This window comes from Pteropus alecto, unplaced genomic scaffold, assembly GCF_000325575.1.
Source record: "Pteropus alecto unplaced genomic scaffold, ASM32557v1 scaffold224, whole genome shotgun sequence".
Lineage (NCBI taxonomy): Eukaryota > Metazoa > Chordata > Mammalia > Chiroptera > Pteropodidae > Pteropus > Pteropus alecto.
Window position 1 is genome coordinate 6365701 of NW_006436289.1, and position 18828 is coordinate 6384528.

The 18828-nt window shown below is 40.4% G+C and overlaps 1 pseudogene; it reads right to left on the reverse strand.

Moving 5' to 3' along the window:
• Positions 1 to 18340: 18340 nt before the first annotated feature.
• Positions 18341 to 18459, reverse strand: LOC112480455 (annotated as a pseudogene).
• Between the last annotated feature and the right edge of the window lie 369 nt (positions 18460 to 18828).

The following is an 18828-nucleotide window of genomic DNA, read 5'->3' on the forward strand; positions in this document are numbered from 1 at the left end:
TCTTCAGTTGAGAATCACTGTTGGGCCATATGTGTATAAAAGGTATTGTTCGGACATTTCTTCTGGACTGATGTTCTGATTTTTGTTTACTCGTTTGTATTTAGGTTTTCTTCTGCACTTTTAAGTGGACTTTCTGTACTTCATTGAGACATGTTGGGAGGACTGGCAGGACAGCCCTGCCAAAGGTCTGTTTACGTGAGAGGCATAACTTGCTCTAGGGAAGAGAAGAACTGAGCAGCAAGGATTTAGCTAAAGGAAGGGCTGGGTAAGCGCAGAGGGGAAGAGTGGTTCTAAATTCAAGCGTTTATTGCTCAGCTGTCCAGTGACATAACAACTGGTTCATATTTGAGTCCTAGGTTCAGGAAGCTGCAATCAATAAAAACTAAAACAATTGGTTTGCCGAAATTCCTGTGGATTACTGAGAGCCCAAGGTGTCAGCAGTACAGTGCCAGCTGATATAGGAGACAGAAACCTTCTTGCTGACATCAGTGTCTCTTCGAAGTGGTGTGAGTGTGTTGTGGGGAGGGGACAGTTAGCAGATGCAGTGGGGACATTGATGAGAACCAGCCCTCTCTGCTGGCATCAGCTACAGCATCTACCATGGTCAAGGACAGAACACCAGGGCCTTTGGCACAGAGACCAGCCCTGCACAGTTGGCGGCCGTGGCAGAGGCCCTGAGAGGGCTGGCAGAAGCCATCAGCACAGCTGCTCCTTTATCATTGGCAGCAATGAAAATTATCATTGCCGTGGTCCAGGGAAGAGAGAAAAGTGAAGAAGGTCAGGTGTAGGCATGTGCCAGCCAAAGCACCAGCTTCTGCTTTCTCAGAGCTATGTGGGAAGAATTTCAAGAGATTGGCTTTCTTAAAGATTAAGCATGCGCATATTCTAAGAAATTTTGTTTTCTTGCTTCAATCTCACTGTAGCCTCAGGTAGGTGTGGGTTGGGGGAACACAGATGATACAACAGGGAAGAGGAAAAACTATGTTCCCTGAGTTACATGCCTGATTTTAGGAAGGGTTGACAAATGGAAGGTGGTTCTTAGCTGAATCCTGCCCTACAAATAGTCTGGTTTTGTTTGAAGGTATTTGTTTTTCAAATCAATTATATCCTGAAAGGGGAAAAGCCAGGTAGCTCTCTTGGATTCAGGTGGTGATTGATTCCTCCCTTCTGCTGACTGCAGGAGGAGACTTTGAAACAAAAGAAAAGAAGTCTGGAAAATATGGAATATGCAGTATTTCCAAACTTTGGTGATATAAAAAAGAGGAATCGGAATCGTGAATGGGTAAAGAAAATTAAGTCATTTAGGAGCACGTTAGTTTTCGATGCATGGAAATAGCAGTAAGGAGAAGAGGATTGTAGAGTCTGATGGGGAAGGGCAATTGGATTTAGGAGAAAGCAGTCACCGTTAGAGGGAAGTGAGGCGGAGAGCCAGAGGAAGGTTTGCAGAGTAAATAGAATGACACAGATAATAATATCTCAAGCGAAAGAACATACAGTTTTTGTAAATTTGAATCAAGAGGAAAGAGCTCCTTAGCCTGGTGAGAAAAGCTGGATACAATTGCCCAAATAAGAAACAATCGAAGCTTTAATGGAAATACGACATGATATAGGAGGGAATAGAGGACCAAGTAGTTATTGACTTTAATGAAAAGGGTGCAGTCCTCGTAAGAGCTCATCAAGAGCAGAGTTCTCATCATAGTCATCTTTCTCATCATAGTCATCTCAGAGCCTAGCACAGTCCCAAGCATGTAGTGGCACTGAATGAATATTGTTAAACTGAATGTTGTTTCTAAGGTTATACACTTGGAAATAGCATCACCAAATGGTGTTTGCATGTTACTCGTTCTCTCTCCTTTTTCTGAGTCAATTTTTTTTAAACTTGTTTTCCATTCCAAAGGACATTTTTTTTCATTATGTCATGAGCAGATAAACATTTTGATTCCCCATATATCTCTGGTTTTTAAAAAGTATAGGCTGAGAGATTTCACCTTCCAAGTTAAATAGGTATTCCAGACCATTTGGGCCTTAATACATAAACTGGGTCATCGACTGGAGCAAACTTTTTTGTTAATTTATCACTTAGAGTTGGGAGTTGGTGGTGCTCATGAAAACAGGCTGATGGGGCAGGAGAAAAACCTTCATTAATCAACTAAGTTCCTCATCACTGGCCCGTCTAATTTTTATCCTGCTTTCAACTTTTTGTAGCCTAATAACTGTAAAAAGATGTGCTGAACTGGATTAAGCACAATGAAAGACTTGTATAGTCACGATCACAGCAAACATCATTTTTCTGAGTTCTTCATGCTCTGACTGACCAGAGGCCCAAGAGGGCAAATGACTAAGGAGAAGGGTTAGCAAATTGTCCATATTCATAAGAACCATACTGAATATTAGGTTATTATGAAGGAAATAGTGATACCACAAAAAAAAAAAAAAATCCTGGAGTAGAACTTGAGCTCTAGTCCTAGCTGTGCCAGGTGACCTTGGGAATATCATCTAATTTCCCTAAGTATTGAGTTCTTCATCTGTCAGTGGAGTTGGAGTAGATGAATCCTGTGATCCTGACTAGTTCCGAGCAGCTGCTACATTTCTTTTTCTTTTTTTTCCCCCTCTCTTTAATCCCCTTCCCCATCCCCCTCTACACACCCACTTCCACTCCTGACCTATGGATGTTGCCGTTTTCCTCTTAAGAACTGGATCTCTGAAGGTGGGGTGTCCCCTCACACAGCCTCAAGGCTTGCATCCGGGGCCTGGCGCACCTGGGGTATATGGTCCGTGGCTCCACCTGGGGTGGGAACCCAGGACCTTCTGCGTGTAAAGCAGACATGCTAACCACTACACTATGGAGCCGCCCCCTCATTTCTTGATCCCTAGAAGGGTTAGTGCTTCTTTGTTAATTATTTACTGTGGCATTTAGCTTTTTTTCTGAGATGTGGGTAGCCTCTAGCATGTGCTCTGAGCCAAAAATTAGGAGGCTTCAGGAAAGGGCAAAAGATGGAGAGAGAGCCCCCTTTTAGGAAAAACTCTCTCTGTGGTCACTATTTCACTGTAAATAATGGGGAGGGGAAAAAAGCTCAATGCTTTCATATCTATTTATTTTATCTATATGTGAAAGTATATGAGATGGTTTAATGAAAAATGTACACATATATGTTTATTTGTGTGTGCATGTATATAAATATACACACACATATATGATCTGCATCGAGATCTATTTCTTGATGGATTATACCTAGATAAAAGAAAGAATCATTCATTCATTCAAAAAATACTGAGCATTCACAACATACCAGATGCTGTGCTAGGTCTTGGGTTATAAAAGAAATGAAGTTCATAGAACTTATAAGATACAAAAGAGAAAGTAAGTCTTTCAATAATATTTATAGAGTAACACTGTAATTGTTACTAGTCTTGGTAAGCCTTCTAAGTGGAAGGATTGGAAAAAGTAAAATGACTTTGATTTGGTTCATGAATTAGCAGGCAAGTCTTCTGCAGAATATAAAGAGGGGAGAATGGGATGCATGAATGAGTAGTGAAAGTTGGAAACAACCACTTATAGAAGAAGGAAGAAAAGTGACTGTTATGAAGAACGACTATGAGGTGGTATTGAGGAGTGTCCTGGAAACTAAAAATTTTGAGCAAGATTTTCATTAACTGTATTGTAAGCAGAAAAGTAAAATGGTAAGACTGAGTAAAATGGAGAATTAAGACTCCAGTTGTAAATGACAGGAAATCCAACCTTATCTGGCTTAAACAGGGGACGCATCAGCTAAAGAACGAAAAATACAAGTGTCAGGGTGTTTGCAATAAAATTTGCTACAGGGGCTCATATGGTGTTACTAGGATCTGATGTTTCTCAGTTCTATTTCCTCTGAGTTGGCTCCATTCTGAAATAGAAAATATTAACTCCAACAGAAACTTTGTACTCTTCTGGGTAATTCAGACAAAAACCTAGAATCTACTCTGATTTGGCTTCATTGGCTTAAGTCATGTGTCTATTCCTGAATTTATCGCTGAGTCAGAGAGAATGAAACACATCAATTGGCTGAGCCCCAGTCAATGTTTTACCTGTAGCGTCATGGACCAAGTGGTGGAAGAGATGGCCCCCCAGAGGAAAGTTGTGGAACTGTCACTTGCAGAAAGGTAAATAGATACTAGTTAGCAAAACAACATGTGTTTTCCTGATATTTTTCAATGTGACGATGCTTGCAGGAAGTATCCAGAGATGAGAGTTTCAAAGAAAAGGATGATGAAATGAGTCTGTGTTGGACAGGAAACAAAACGAGAGAAGGTGGAACGATGTCAAGGCAGGAGGTACCAGGGAAGCTGAAAAATATTTGTCGATAAAGGAGAGGCAATTGCAGTTCAGAATGTGGCTGTGGGAGTGTTTTAGTCTGGGCTTGTCCTGGAAGTTAGTGCCTGGAACAAAGGCTTGTGTGTAGACGATTTATTTTTGGCTTGTTTTATGCAATCCTAGGGAATAGGAGTGAGCAGCTGGGAAGAGTGAAAAGGGAAGGTGGGAAATGAATGCAAGAGTATGTTAACAAATCAGTTATTTCTGTGGTGCTTGATTCTGCTGTTCTTCTAAGGAGCATATACAATATGTCTCAAAATAGTCTACCTGGAGGACAAAATGGAGAAGAATTTATCCAGTAGCTACTACTCTCCATTTGTCGAGGGTTGTGGCTTGAATTGCTAACTCCTCTCCGTTTCTAAATCCCATAGTGTTTCCTCAGGCACCCCTCAGTGAGCCCATAGTACGTATTTGAGGGGAGGCATCATCAGTGCAAAATGGGTCAAAGCCTGCATGGAACTGATTGTCACTCTTGTGTCTAGAATTAAATGGAAGGCCAAGAGAGGTTAAGATAGTGAACCGAAGGCAACTGATAAAAGTCCACACTTTAAAACATCACCATTCATATCTTTTGTGCCTTTCATTAAGTGCAATCCATTGCTGGCTAGCCTCAACCTCTAAAAAAAACTTAATATAGGTGGGTTAGTAGAATGAGGCAGTCCCTGCCACTAAAACAGTTTCTAATGCTGTATTACAGTATTTCCTTCAATGCTCATCTTCACCCTCAGCCATAGTTTGGCTGGTGGAGTTTGGTTGCCAGATGGTATGACTTGGACCTTATTCCCGAAATGTCTAAGTGCTTGAGTTGCTTTACCATCTTTAGGTTTTGAATGCTACGATAATCCATTTACCATTATCACTAGGCATGAGTTTGCCATAATGAAACTCTTGAATTCCCTGTCCCCATTGTGCAGCAGAACCTGGCTTCTCAGGGTAATCAAGGCCGATTATCCCCACCAACACTCTTTTCTTTGCCTGTTGTTCCATCAGTATGAGGAACACAAAGAGAGAAGATGGGAGTCATAAGTTGGGATCCTTAAACATCTTTTTGTGGAAGTGTCCCTTCCAACCCCATCCCAATAATCAGGACATCTAATCTGTAAGAATCATGTGAGGATGGGAAGCAAAAATTCCATAAGTGGGTCTCTGGGAGTAATTTGAAATGGACCAATCTTGTATTAACCCCTTGACTCTGTGACATGTGTAGTGTGCATTCCAGCTATTGGGTACTCAGCATCTGGTGGTTTAGTATGTGTACTGCATCTTGAAGGATAACACCCAAATAATGTGAGGAGTTGTCCCAGAGCCAGTGCCTTCATCAAGCCTTTAATAGGCTATTTCATCATTTTAGGTCAGCTAAATTCAAGTGATGAGTTTCACGGTAATCGGAGCATCCTGTGATCATATGCCCATTGTTATGCCTTCTTTGCTAAAAATTTGGCCTCTTGGTCTGAAGTACTGTTCTGCAAGATGCCATGCTGGTAAATCGGCATCTTTTAATTCTCAGATGTGGTGCTAGCACAGGTCTTGAGGGCTGGAAGCGTGAATCCATACCCAGAATATTATTATTAGTTCCATAAAAGGGCTATGATATAATCAACCTACCTTAAGTGGCTGGTTTCCTCAGGGAATGATGGCCTGCTGAAGGTTCAGTGTAGTCTCTGCTGCTGCTGACAGTGTGGACACTTGGCTCTGGCAGTAGCTAAGTCAGCCTTGGTAAGGTGGTGTCTGTGATTCTAACACAGCCTCCACCCACAAATGTCCATTCTGCAAGCATAGGGTGACTGACATCTACAGGACAGCCATCCTATCCTCCTGCTTTTTGAGTGCCTCCTCTCTGGTGAGCATTCATGTGAGGGAACAAAGAGCTACTTGCTTTGTGCTCACCTTCTTTGGTCCATTTACCCACCTCTTTCCTAGAATTCTTTGTCTCTCGTCTTTCAATCCTGTTTCTAATCAACCAAAGAAGCCATTTACCATGTATACCCCAATCTCAGGTCACTTCTCCTTCCAAACAAAGTAAGTGACCAACTTCACTGCTTGCAGCTTCTGCTCATTGATGGGATTTCTCTTTGCTATTGTCTAATAGAGTAATCTCTGAATGTGGGCAAAATGCAGCCACAGTTCACTTAAGGCTAGCACCAACATAATAAGCTAAGCTCTCTCATGTGCAAACAAGCTCTTGGTCACTTGGTCATAGGGAACACCCAGGAGGACATAGGTGTGAGTTGTACAGAGGTAGGTGACATGGAGATGTGAGCTTACTTGCTCATGATGCTTACCTTTGCTCCTTGGACCTGCCCAGGCCCAGTCCTGAGTTTACCATTTCCATTGTGTGATATATTACTACTGTGTTTACTCAACTTTATGACATGGTGGCTCTCATAATATCTAGATCATGATGAATAGTTCCAATTGCCCTAGGGCCCTATAGCCTGGCAGAATCTATGAGCTCTCTGCAGGATGGCCTTGCTCCAGAACCCTAGGGCTCTTGGTTCTCCTACTGGGGTGTGCCAGTGGCTCCAACAGTACCCTTACATACCACAGTATCTCCAGCATTGTGGGATCTGCTGGCACATATGGCCAAATCTTAAGTGTACAACTCAACAGATTTTCATAAGCAAATATACCTCTGAAACCAGCACAGATCGAAGAATAAAACATCAACCGATACTAAATTTTAAGAGTAGTTTTCAAGTAGCTTCTTATAATGAGGAAATTCACTGACGATGCTTTCAGCAGCACTGCTGAAGAATCATAGAAATTCTCTTTACATGGCTGTTTCTGACTCTGAATAAACACCAAGTGTGGTGTTGCATTCTGAAGCTATTTTACAGTGAGCAATGAATACAGCACAGCTCTGTCTTTATGGAGCTTGTATCCTAATAGGGGAGATAGGCATTATTATGCAAATGAATATAAAATTGCTTCTGGAGAGCAGATTTCTCGGGTTTCTGGCCTTCTGTCAGTTTGATCTCCTCTTTTCTTCTCATTTAGGATTTTGATCCCAGACTTTTTGCATACCTCTGGTTCCTTTGGTCTTGGTATTCAGACTTGATATTCATAGTATTTACATTTCTGCTTTCTGATACAGGCTCTGGCTAGAGCTTCTACCTCTGGCCCTAGGGCTTTCTAAAGTCTTGGGAAGAAGCTGCCTGCTCCTTCTTAGGTGCTGTTGGAGCCCAACCCCCACTTCAAGCCACTGGGATCCTGATGGTGCAGTCGAAGCACCCTGGGCAGCAATGTCCCCCGTGGCTGTCTTCCACCAGGAGCGACCTCACTGCCAGAGGCTGTAGACAAGTTGAGTTCTAGCATTTAGAGTTCAGCAGAGCAGCTGCTGCAGTGTCCCTTATAAGCTCTTCCTGCCACATGGTTTTCTCCTGGAAGCTTGGTCTCAAGGCTGTGTCTTTAGCCTCTCCCTAAATTCTGTGAATTACCTAAAATCTTGAATTAATTCCTTTTCTGCTTAAAATGGAACCTGCCACTTGCAACTAGGAACACAGAACCATATGCATGGCGGGGACTGTTGGTGAGGCAGAATCATGGAATGTCAGAATTGGAAGGAAACTTAGACATAGAATAGACTCACCGCCCAATACCCAGCTAGTTTTCCTGATCCATTCTAGCTCCTACAATTCATTTTCCTCAGGGTAGACAGAGGGATTTCTTAAAAAGTTAAATCAGATCATATAACCTACTTGTTTTAAATTCTGTTTAAAATACTAGAATAAAATCTAAACTCCTTAACATAGCTACAGAAACTCACACGTGGTAGGCCCTGTCTACTAGTATGTTTAACTTTATTTCCTATCACTCTCGCCATTCTATCCACAGTGGCCATCCTTCTTGGCACCTGGATGTGTGAAACACAGTCCCACCTCTTGGTCTTTGTCTTTGTTGTTCCTTCTAATGGCAATATTTGTCTCAAGATCCTTGCATGGCTGACTTCTCATCATATAAATATCAGCTCTTTGGAGTGAACTTGCCTAACCACCCTTTCTGAAGAAGTCCTCTTATTGCTCGCCAGCCCATTACTTTTTTATTTCCTATACTGCTGCTGCTATTTCTATAACTGTTTGTTTACCTATGCGTAGTTTCTCTCTATGAGAGCAGCAACCTTACCCATCTTGTTCACTGCTGTATCTCCAGGACCTAAAGGAGAGCCTACAACATAGTATGTGCTCAAATAATAATTGTAGAATGTATGAATAAGTTGTTAGGGAAATAGTTTATGGAGGGCTTAAGATGTGAATCAGGCAAATGGTATAGGAGTGAGAAATGGAGAGTGAGAAATGTGAGAGACAACAAACAGTACCGCGGCACACAGTCATGCACGCGCAAAGACACCAGATCTAAAAAGACACATTAATGTTGTAGACACCATAATTTGTATATTTTTATGACTTTTTTTGGAAAGTAAGAGCAGTGTCTTGTTCTAACAAAATTAGTATATTCTGAACAATCTTCTATCAAATGGAAAGTGTCTTGTTTCTGATTTGTACAAAGGTACTACATGAACCTGCAGTGATCCTGACATGACAGGAAGTGCAGAAGGTGGGAGGAGTTTGGAAAACTTGTGAGACCAGGGAGGGGTTGGCCTAGTATCGCTGAATGATGCATGTCTTGAAAGCCAGGCATAGGAATCTAAACGCTGTGTGTTAGTAAATTAGGAGCCATTACGGGTTCTGCTCTCAGTGGGTTCAAGGGTTCTGCTGCCCTCCACATGTGCCTGGAAAGAAGCTCAGGAGGTTCTAAATAAGCAAAAGGCCTTTGGAAGGCATCACCTTCAGACATAAACTTCTGCTTTCTTCCATGAGACTGTTGGGCGGGAAGGGATGGCAGGAAGGGATGCACAGTGTCTGACACCTTGCAGACCATCAAGAAATACTTGCAGAATGAATGTATGAGGCAAAACCTACATAAGCCACAGCATGGAAAATTCTTCCTGGGAGCTAGCTATAGATGGCCATGTCAGCTTAGTCGTGAGGCGGACTAGCAGCAGGGACAGAGAACATGTGCTTGTCCCTGGGAGGATTATGATCTCCACCATCTCCTTAATAAACATATAGCCCCAGAAGACAAGAGTTCAACTAATAATCAGACTTCAAAAGGCCTAGAAGGAGTCCTTTTTATTATTATCTTTTTTTTTTTTTTGTATCTATTTCATCCAGATGAAATCTCCTGAGGTGGGCATAGCTCATAGAGAGAAAGCAAGCCAAGAATTACTGGTAAAAATGCCTCTGGGTAGAATCAACTCCCCATCTTCATTTTTCTCTGTTCCTTGGCAGTGAGAGAACCATGTATTTTTATAACTGTTCTTCATTAAAATCATTGAAGGCTGAAAACAGGATAGCAGGCTGGAGCTTACGTACTGCTGAGGGATCTCACTTCTTTCCTTGCCAGAAAGTCCAGGAACAGGGACTAAGGACCTGACTTAGCCAGACTTGGTTAGGCCAGTGAGATGAAGGGTGTGGTTTCTTTCTTGACTCCTTCTTACTCCCTTCTCTCCTTTCTTTCCTTCTTCTTTTCTTTCCTTTCCCTTTCCTCTCCCTTTCTCTTTTTCTTCCTCCTTCCTTCCCTTCCTTCCTTTCATCTTTCCTTTATCCATTTCAAGTTCTTCTTAAATACCACCTTTCTTGTAGATGTCACGCCAATGCTAAAGACAAAGAAACCAATGAGAGAGTACAAGCTTGAGGAGTATACAATTTAGCCTTTCCTTGCCTTCTTTAGGGATTTGGGACAAACTCCTGATATAGAGGTAAATGAACTTGGTTTGGGTTTCAAGGCTGTCAGAGCTCAAATATCTCTAGGTTCATGTTTGGACTGTTGAGAGGGGAGCAGTACGGTGAGTGGGAAGAGCTTGAGAGTGACCTGCTGCTCTGCATTGGTCTTGCAGGTAATTAGCAAGGCTGGGATGACAGATATGACTCGTAGGGTCTCTGCTGTCATGGATCCTTTAGGAAAAATAGCTGGCTGTTCACCGAAGATCGTATTTGTCAGAAGGAGGCACAGCTTACAATCACCGGGAACATTATTGGTATCCTTTATGCTTCATTCAAGAGGAAGAGGGTGACAGGCAATTCAGTGTGTGCAAAATGTAACAAGGTATGCCTGTCTTCTTAGATTTTCAGAGACAGTGGACAGTAGAGGCTTCTAAAATTTTTGAAGCTATTTTTATATTATTTCTGAGATGTTAGTAAAGACTGCTAAGGTCACTGTGATCATTTCTTTGTAGAAAATATTTCATAATTTATATGTCTTTGTTGATAAAGAGAATAGAAAAGTAGATAGTTAAATTCAGAAATTGAGGACAGCAGATCAAGTTCTAGTGATGGTTTGGTCACTAGAATGGAATGACTTTGGGCAATTAGTTAACTAGTTTATCTGAGTCTTGACCTTCTTACTATAAATGGGTTTCATAATATAACCTACTCCACTTCACAAAGATGCTCTGAGGATTCACTGAAACAAGAATGTAGAAGTTCTTTGAACAATGACATTTACTGCTCGACTAGATCTGGGCATGATAAACTGAGTGTCTCAGAATCATGATATATGCAGATGCTGTGACACTTAGCTCAGATTCCAACAACTACGAAGTGTTAGCCTGAGATTCCTCCTCCTATAATTTGTATTTGCTGTCACTATGTTGAGCTTTCTTCCTCTTTCTCCCAAGCTTGGCTCTTTAAATGATGCTCCTTTTCATAGCAATCTGACCTGTACTAAACAAGGAAGCAAGAGTCCTATAATTTGTAGTATCATCCTCTCCCTGCTCCTTTGCCTCTAAGAAGCCTAATTCAAATGCTCCCTGGCCACCTTAATCCCATATTCCCATGACTATCACGTGAACCCTGTTGGCCTCCCTCACTATGACCCTCCTACCTCTAAGTCATCTTTCCTGCCAAAAGGGCAGTCCCCTCCTTCAAAAGTGACCATCTTCTTTTCAGTGGCTTTGTAGCCAAATTCCTCTGAAGTGTCTGCTTGGTTAGTCTTTGACAAAGTTTTTACAGCCAATTCATAAGCCCCATGAGAAAGCTAACCAGTCTCATATTTTAAATAGTCATCTGACTTTGGACCAAAGCCCACATTTCCCAGTTTAATCTCACCTCTTGGTCAATAGGTTTAGTTCTGAATGACGTCTATCTGTTTCTAAAAATTAAATCTCTGATCGTCAATGTAAATTTGCTATCATTTTCAGAATGGAAAAATTATGCCATAGATATTAAAGGCATTTCCCAAAGAGGAGTTTTAAGTTTTTAATTATTTATCAATGACTTATTCCTTTAGCCTCTGGAAGTTTCCCTTTTAAAGGGCAACCCTTATTTGGATTCAGACATTCTAATGTGTTTAAATTAAAAAAATAACCTATTTTATAATCAGGGCTGTGGCCATCCTATGGCTAGTTGCCCATGTAGGCACCCTGAATTTGTAAGCTATCTACTTCTAAAAAAACATAGAATGGCTTATAATACCCATGTCTATAAAGAGCTTCTAAAATAGGAAATTCAAAACCATGTACAGGTTGGAGGAATAAGATACAAAATGGAGTTACTATTTTTGAATATTAAATTGAATTGCTCGTGAGCCGAAGTGAGAAAAGCATGAAAGCTTAAAACTCAGTCTTTCTGTTATTAAAAAGAGAATATTTCAGCTCTTTCAGAGAAGCTGGACGAGGCAGCTGAGATTTGTTCAGCACTCACTGAAATAACTTCCAAGAACTTTCACGTACATCACCTTTGCTTCCACTAGATGGGGGATAGAGGGTAATTTACTTACTATCTCAGGGCAGGCAATCTTTTTCCTGTGAACTGGGAAGGATGATCATCCCTGACTTGTAAGTTTGCTGTGCGAATTCAGTGAGATGTTTTTAAGGGCTCTAGCAGATTCCCTTGCACATTGTAAACATCCAATATATAGCACATGCATTTCCTATAACATCCCTCCAGGAAGGTGTTACTATCTCCATTTAAGAAATAAAATCACATCATTTGTCAGAGTGTCACTAGTATATGGAAGAGCCAGGATTCCAATCCACGTCTCTTTAATCAAAAAATCTATGGCCTTTGTACTGTATCTGTCAACTCTAAAAGGAATCTTCCAAATGGAGGGTTTTTTTTTGTTTTTATTTTTTAAATATTGAATGACATAATGAACAGTGTAGAAAGCTGACTTTCTGATGCTGTTTCTCAATAAGAGTCTTGAGATTAATGTCAGACCATAACTCAGGGAAATCGTTTTTGCAAGGGGCCAGGCTGCAAAGTCCAGTTCTCAGGGGAGCTAGCTTAATATCCATAGAAAATGAGCCCCTTCAACTACTCCCACACACCTAACCCTGGCTGGTCATGTACATGTTTTATAATACCAGTGATAGCTTAATAGGCCTCATGGCAGCAGGAGAGGTGCTTTCCTAATAACCTCTAGTCTTCATTAGCCTCCTCCTCTTGGACTGCTCCTGGAAGAGGTTAAAAAAAGCGTTTTCTCCACTCCCCAGCAGCCCATCCCCAGGCTGCCTTTTTGTTTTGCTCCTAGTTTTCACATCCTTGGCAACAGCCTCCTCCTATGCGTTCTCAGCCCTCAGCCTGCCAGGATTCCGGGACATAGTTCTGGCAGGCCTCAGGAGAGAAACGGTATCCTCTGGCCTGTCTCGCTGGCCAGTTTACTCTGTCAACAGTCTCTCCTGGAGCTGGCACTTGCCTAGCTGTGAATTAGAGGCTCTGCCCCTACCCTGGCTCCCCAGGTCTTACCTTCTAGGGCTAAAAGAAGGTGAACACTAATGAACCTAGGTGCCTATCTAACTCCTGCTCCCTGCTGACCACCAGCTTCTCCCCTAGGCTGTTTGCGATCAGAAAGTCTCTTGGTCAAACAGCTGGGTCTATTTGCCCTAATCAAGGTCTCCCTTTTCCTATTGAATTATGATGACTTGAATTACAGTAAATAGAACCGATTGAGCACATAAGTTCAAGCCACTATTAATTACATAGACTATGTTGTTTGAGCCTCAGAATACAACCAAGGAAGTATGTAAATCAAAGCTCAGGATAAATCCAAGTTCAGGGGAGAGAAATAATGTGCCAAAGGCCATGCAGCTCAGAGTGGGCGAGGTAGGGCTTCAACCCAGGTCTGACCGAACCAAAGCCAAGACTCTTTTTTAATGTAACTTCCTACCTTCTCTGATTATATTTGTGGTTCTCAGGGCAGAAAGAGTTTTTAGAAAACTTCTTAGTAGCCATTATTTTTGTCTTCCTGGCCTTAGATTTAGAAAATACTATTTCTCAAGAAACCAGTGATAAAGAGTCTTCCAGTCTCTGGATATCTTTCCGAACAATTAAGATTATCCACAGTCTGCACATGAGTGCACATCTATTTCTCCTTCAATAATAATGAATGATGAAAATGGGCTCCAAAGCCTGATGTGTAGTCTCCCGTCTTATTTGCCAACATGTGCCAATTCAATTGGCCATTTTCAGCATGGCTGCACAGGGACTACTGACTCACTCTGCACTGAATTGTGATGCTAGAATCTTTTTCTTTCTTTCTTTTTTCTTTCTTTCTTTTTTTTAATTCAAGGCAACTGTGAAGAGTTGAATTTTGAACTTAAGGGGATGAAAAGATAAAATGCAATTTCCAGCTTGAAATTATTTTTGAAACTCCTCAGCGGGATGGATTTTTCACTCTTGGCAGGTTTTGTCTTATCAGGCATGTAGGGTTGGCAGCTCTACTCGGCGCCTGGCCTAAGGCAACACTGTGGAGAAGCTGCCTTTCCACTTTCATTTCCTATTTCTTTGTCCTCTCTACTTCTTTCTCCTCTCCTCCAGGGTCCCTCAGCTCTCATGCCTGCAGCACAGCGTGGGGCAAAGTGGTATGAAGCTGGAATGTCAAGTCCTGGTTTGGATCCTAGCCTGCCAATTTCTAGCTGAGTGACTTTAGAGAGGTGTCTTATCCTGCTAGGCCTTTATTTCCTAATTTGTAAGGTGGATGTTATAAGCACATAACTTATAGCAATGTCCAGAGACACAAAAAAGACGATACACATAAAAGTGCTTTGCTAACTGAAAGAATTCCACAGACATTGGTTATAGTTTTTTAACTTTAGATTATCTCAAGCTACTCCCCACTCATTTACTAAGGCTTGCTCTGCTTTCATATAAAACTCTAATGTTCTTTCCCCTACTCCATTTCTAGTGAAGTTTATAATTACTCAGGTCACTTGAACTGTAGAGAGACTAGAAGAAGACCAAGACCTTTAGCCACCTTCTTCCCCTCACCTGCACACAGTGCCAGAGGAAAGGGTCAATACCACTGATGGCTCCTCACAGGAAGAGACACAGGAGCTGAACCACCTTGTGAAGTGCTGATCATTTTTTGCACTTGTAGGGAGCACCGCACCTTCGCCAGGCAGAGGAGTGATGTTGGCTTTTGACTTTATCTTTGAGAGGTGCAGACCAGCTATAGTTGTGTGTATTTTTAAGACTCACCAATAGCCAAAGGCCAGCCAGGGCTCCAAGACACGGCCAAGTCCCAGTGAAACTGTCCCTCATAGATACCATTCACCTTTCAAAAGCCTAGGACACTTATAAGTCTTCTATCCCCAAACACCGCCTTAGTAGCCAGAGGGGCAAAAACAGTGAGGAAGGAAAGGTATAGTGTCAATATTTGGGTGAGAAACCCTCTGAAGAGATTTATAGGTAACATAAGTATATTAAATGCTCTGGAAAGTACTGCAGAAAAGAAAGCATTTCAACTTTATTTATTGCAGTACTTCCCCAAGTTATCTGACAACAAGATCTCCTTACCCTGTAATTTTTTCCACATAAAACCTAATAATATTCAACAAACACACACTGCAAAACCACAGTACAGTGAAAAGAACTGTAAATCAATAAGCAAATCTTTTGATTCAGAGTAAGACATAATAGTTCAATAATAGTTCCTATGTACCAGGCACTGTTCCAAGGGCTTCATATATATTAATTCATTTTAATCCTCATAGTAACCCTATAAAATAAATATTATAAGTTTATTTTTATGGATGAAGAAACTCAGGCATAGAGATGCTGAGCAATTTGCCCAAGGTCACACAGTCACTAAGTGGCAAAAGTGGAAATTGAATCCAGGCAATTTGGCTCCAGTCTTACACTTAACCAATACTATTAGCAAATACTTTTGTCTATGAAAGAAAATAATTAACAATATCACCTTATAGAGATTTTTAAGGTTCAAATGAAATAATGTAAGTGCTTCAATCCTTCATTTACTTGAATTACTGTGAGATGGAAAATACTAGTTACACCAAGCTCATCAGCTTTGTGCAGATGAAATAATATGTCATATATGAGAGTGTTCTGCAAATTTAAGCTCTCGTTATTTAGGGGGAAAGGTGATTCTCTTGTCTTGTCAGTCAATGATAATGAAAAAAATACATTTGGCCCCTAAGTCCTCTGATTAGTTAAGTTGCCTCGATTCCTGTATGTGGGTACAGTGTGTCTTGATTTGAGAGCTCTACTGCAGGCAGAATTCAGAATTTCATTCTCAAATTTTTCATGAATGATACAGAGGAAAGTCTACTCCTGAAAAAAATGGCTAACTATGGGTTATTATTATTATTATTATTTTCATGGAACATATTATCCTTGGAAAGAAATTCTGTGAACAGAGATCACGGTTATTTGGTAAAATAAAGCGTGGGACTCTCTCTGCCTTTCCTTTAGCTTCTGATGAGAAGTGTTGGTGGTGAGGGAGGTTGCCCTGCCCAGGCCCATATGGTGATCTAAGGAGCCCTATTCTACTTTGTACCCTAATTCGTGCTTTGAGCAGAGTTTAGCTATCTGAATCATTATTGAATCATTTTAAAATTATTTGTTCACTTCTCTGCCTCCCCTACCAGCCTTAGAATTGCATACGCAGAGAGATTGTGTTTTATTCTCATGGCCCCAGGGCCTAGCACAATTTGGCTCAGGATGGGAGCACATTCAAACTGGTCTCTTACTTTTGGCAACCGCAAGTATTTAATCCTAATATTATATATAAATGTATTCCCCTAATCCTTTTGCGAAGAAAAAAAATCAAGGTGCTAAAATCCCTAGTTTGGTAAAGTGTAAAACCCCTTCCTCACTCCTTCTCTTTCTCTGCATGGCCTCTTCCAACTTTCTCCCATCAGTGTCTTGCAAAACTGTTGGAGTCAAAGGCTTCTATTCACCGTGTCAGTGTCCTTCTGGGAGCATAAGGGCTGCCAGCGTAACATACTAGCAGGGATGTACATAAAAAGATTGTTTTTCTCCATAAAAATCAATTTCCTCTCACTCTTTTCATTTTAGTAGTTGTTTAAATTATAAAATTGGCACTTAAACATGGTACTTTTTTTTTTTTAATGCAAAAGGCTATCCATTAAAACATGAGTCTTCCTCCCATCGAGTTCCTGGCCCACTCACGAAAGATGAACACTAGTAACAGTTTCTTGCATAATCCTCTGCCATGCATATACAAACTGCCATGCATATACAAGCATTTAAACATAAAAGTGGATACAATATATATACTTCTTTTTACACAAATGAGTTCATTTTATATGTGATGTTCTACAACACCTTTTTGCACCCGACAGTCAATCTAGGAAATATTTGCATATCAGCACCTTATTCTTTTAACAACCACGTAAAACTCTTCTGTTAGAGTTTATCAAAATCTAACCAATCTTCTTTAAATGCACATTTAGGTCGTTTGCAAAATTTTGCTATTAAAATGTATGCTGGATAGACCATCGTTATGCCTGTGATTTTCTCTGTTAATATTGCCAAATTGCCCTCTCACATTCCCACCTAGCATTCGTGATGTGCTGTCCATTTACAACCTTGCAAACAGTAAGTATTATCCGATGCTTTTATCTTTCCCAATCTGATAGGTGAAAATGATATCTCATTGTAATTAAAATTTCATTTCTTCTACTATGAGTAACATAATTGCCCTTTCATGTTTTAAAGGGGTGGGGTGTTGTCTCACTTTATATATATATATAAACTGCCTGTTCATATCCCCTAGTCATTTTCTTGTTGAGTTGTTGGTCTTCTTTCTCTAATGAGGAAATTCATCCTTTGTCAGCCTATGTGTATGGTAAATAGTTCCCCTAATTTGTCTTTTGTTGTTTGACTCTGCTCGTAGTGGGTTTTTTCATACAAAAGTTTAACTTTTGTATCAAGTGAAATTCATGGATTTTGATTTTTATGTCATACTTTGAATGTCATTACTTAGGATTATATTTTTTAAATTCTACATTTTTCCTGGTCATTTTCCAGTTTAGTTTTCTAAACTTAAATCTTTGGCTAATCAGAAATTTACTTTTGGTGGATAAAGTGAGGTGGGAATTGAGCTTCATGTTTCCAAATAATCAGCCAACCATCTCGACACCGTTAAAATGTTTCCTTCCCAAATGTGTCCGTTTCTAGACTCTTCATTCCATCCGTTGACCTGCTTATTTACACCTGTGGTACCTGGAGATATTCCAGTAATTTAAGACCATTTCCCCAAGTTTAATATGTTTTTAATGAATTTCTGGTTAGTTCCTCATACTGTTTTTCTTTGTGAACATTAAAAGCAGTTTGTAGGTTTCAAAAAAAAAAAAAAAAAATTCCTGTTAGCATTTTATTTGTGATTAAATTTCAGTTATACATTAGTTTAGGAAGCATTATGGTCCTTAAATTATTAAGCATTCCTCTAGAAAATATAGCTTTCCATTTATTTATAGCTTCTTTTGGTTTTCAGCAAAGATTCTTTCCTGTAGGTTTTCTTCACGTGTCTTGAACATTTGAGTTTATTTCTAGGTACTTTATCATCTTAAAGGAAATTGTGAATGAGATCTTTTCTCCTAAATTTTCTTGGTCATTTTATACATTCACTCATATATGTGTGTGTGTGTGTGTGTGTGTGTTTTCTTTTAGATGAGACAACCCTTGGTTGACCTCACAGATTGCAAGGACCTTGTCAGTTTACAATCCCCTACAGCACCTGATCTTCCTAGGTGGTCTCCCATCCAAGTACTAACCAGGCCCGACCCCACTTAGCTTCCGAGATCAGACGGGATTGGGCTTGTTCAGGGGGGCATGGCCGTAGACTTATATGTTTTGAGTCACCACATGGTTATACCTAGTTTATAAATAAGGGTGTGTGGGTGCTTTCTTCCATGATCTCTTGCATATTTGAAAAATTCTATCTTGCCACCCTTACACTTGAAGGAAAAATTGTTTTACTCATTACTTTCTAACAGTGGATATTAAAGAACCATTGTTTTTCCCATGTAGATAGATTTGAGGGGTGGGGAGAGTCAGCGATCCTGGCTTTCATTGAATTCCTTCTTTATACTTGAAATCTGATAACTTTATTGGGATACATCTTAGAGTTGGTTGTTCTGTGATGCAATACATCATTTAAATCCATATAGATTCTAGATTTTTTATTTCAGGAAAATTTCTTAGGTATTTTCG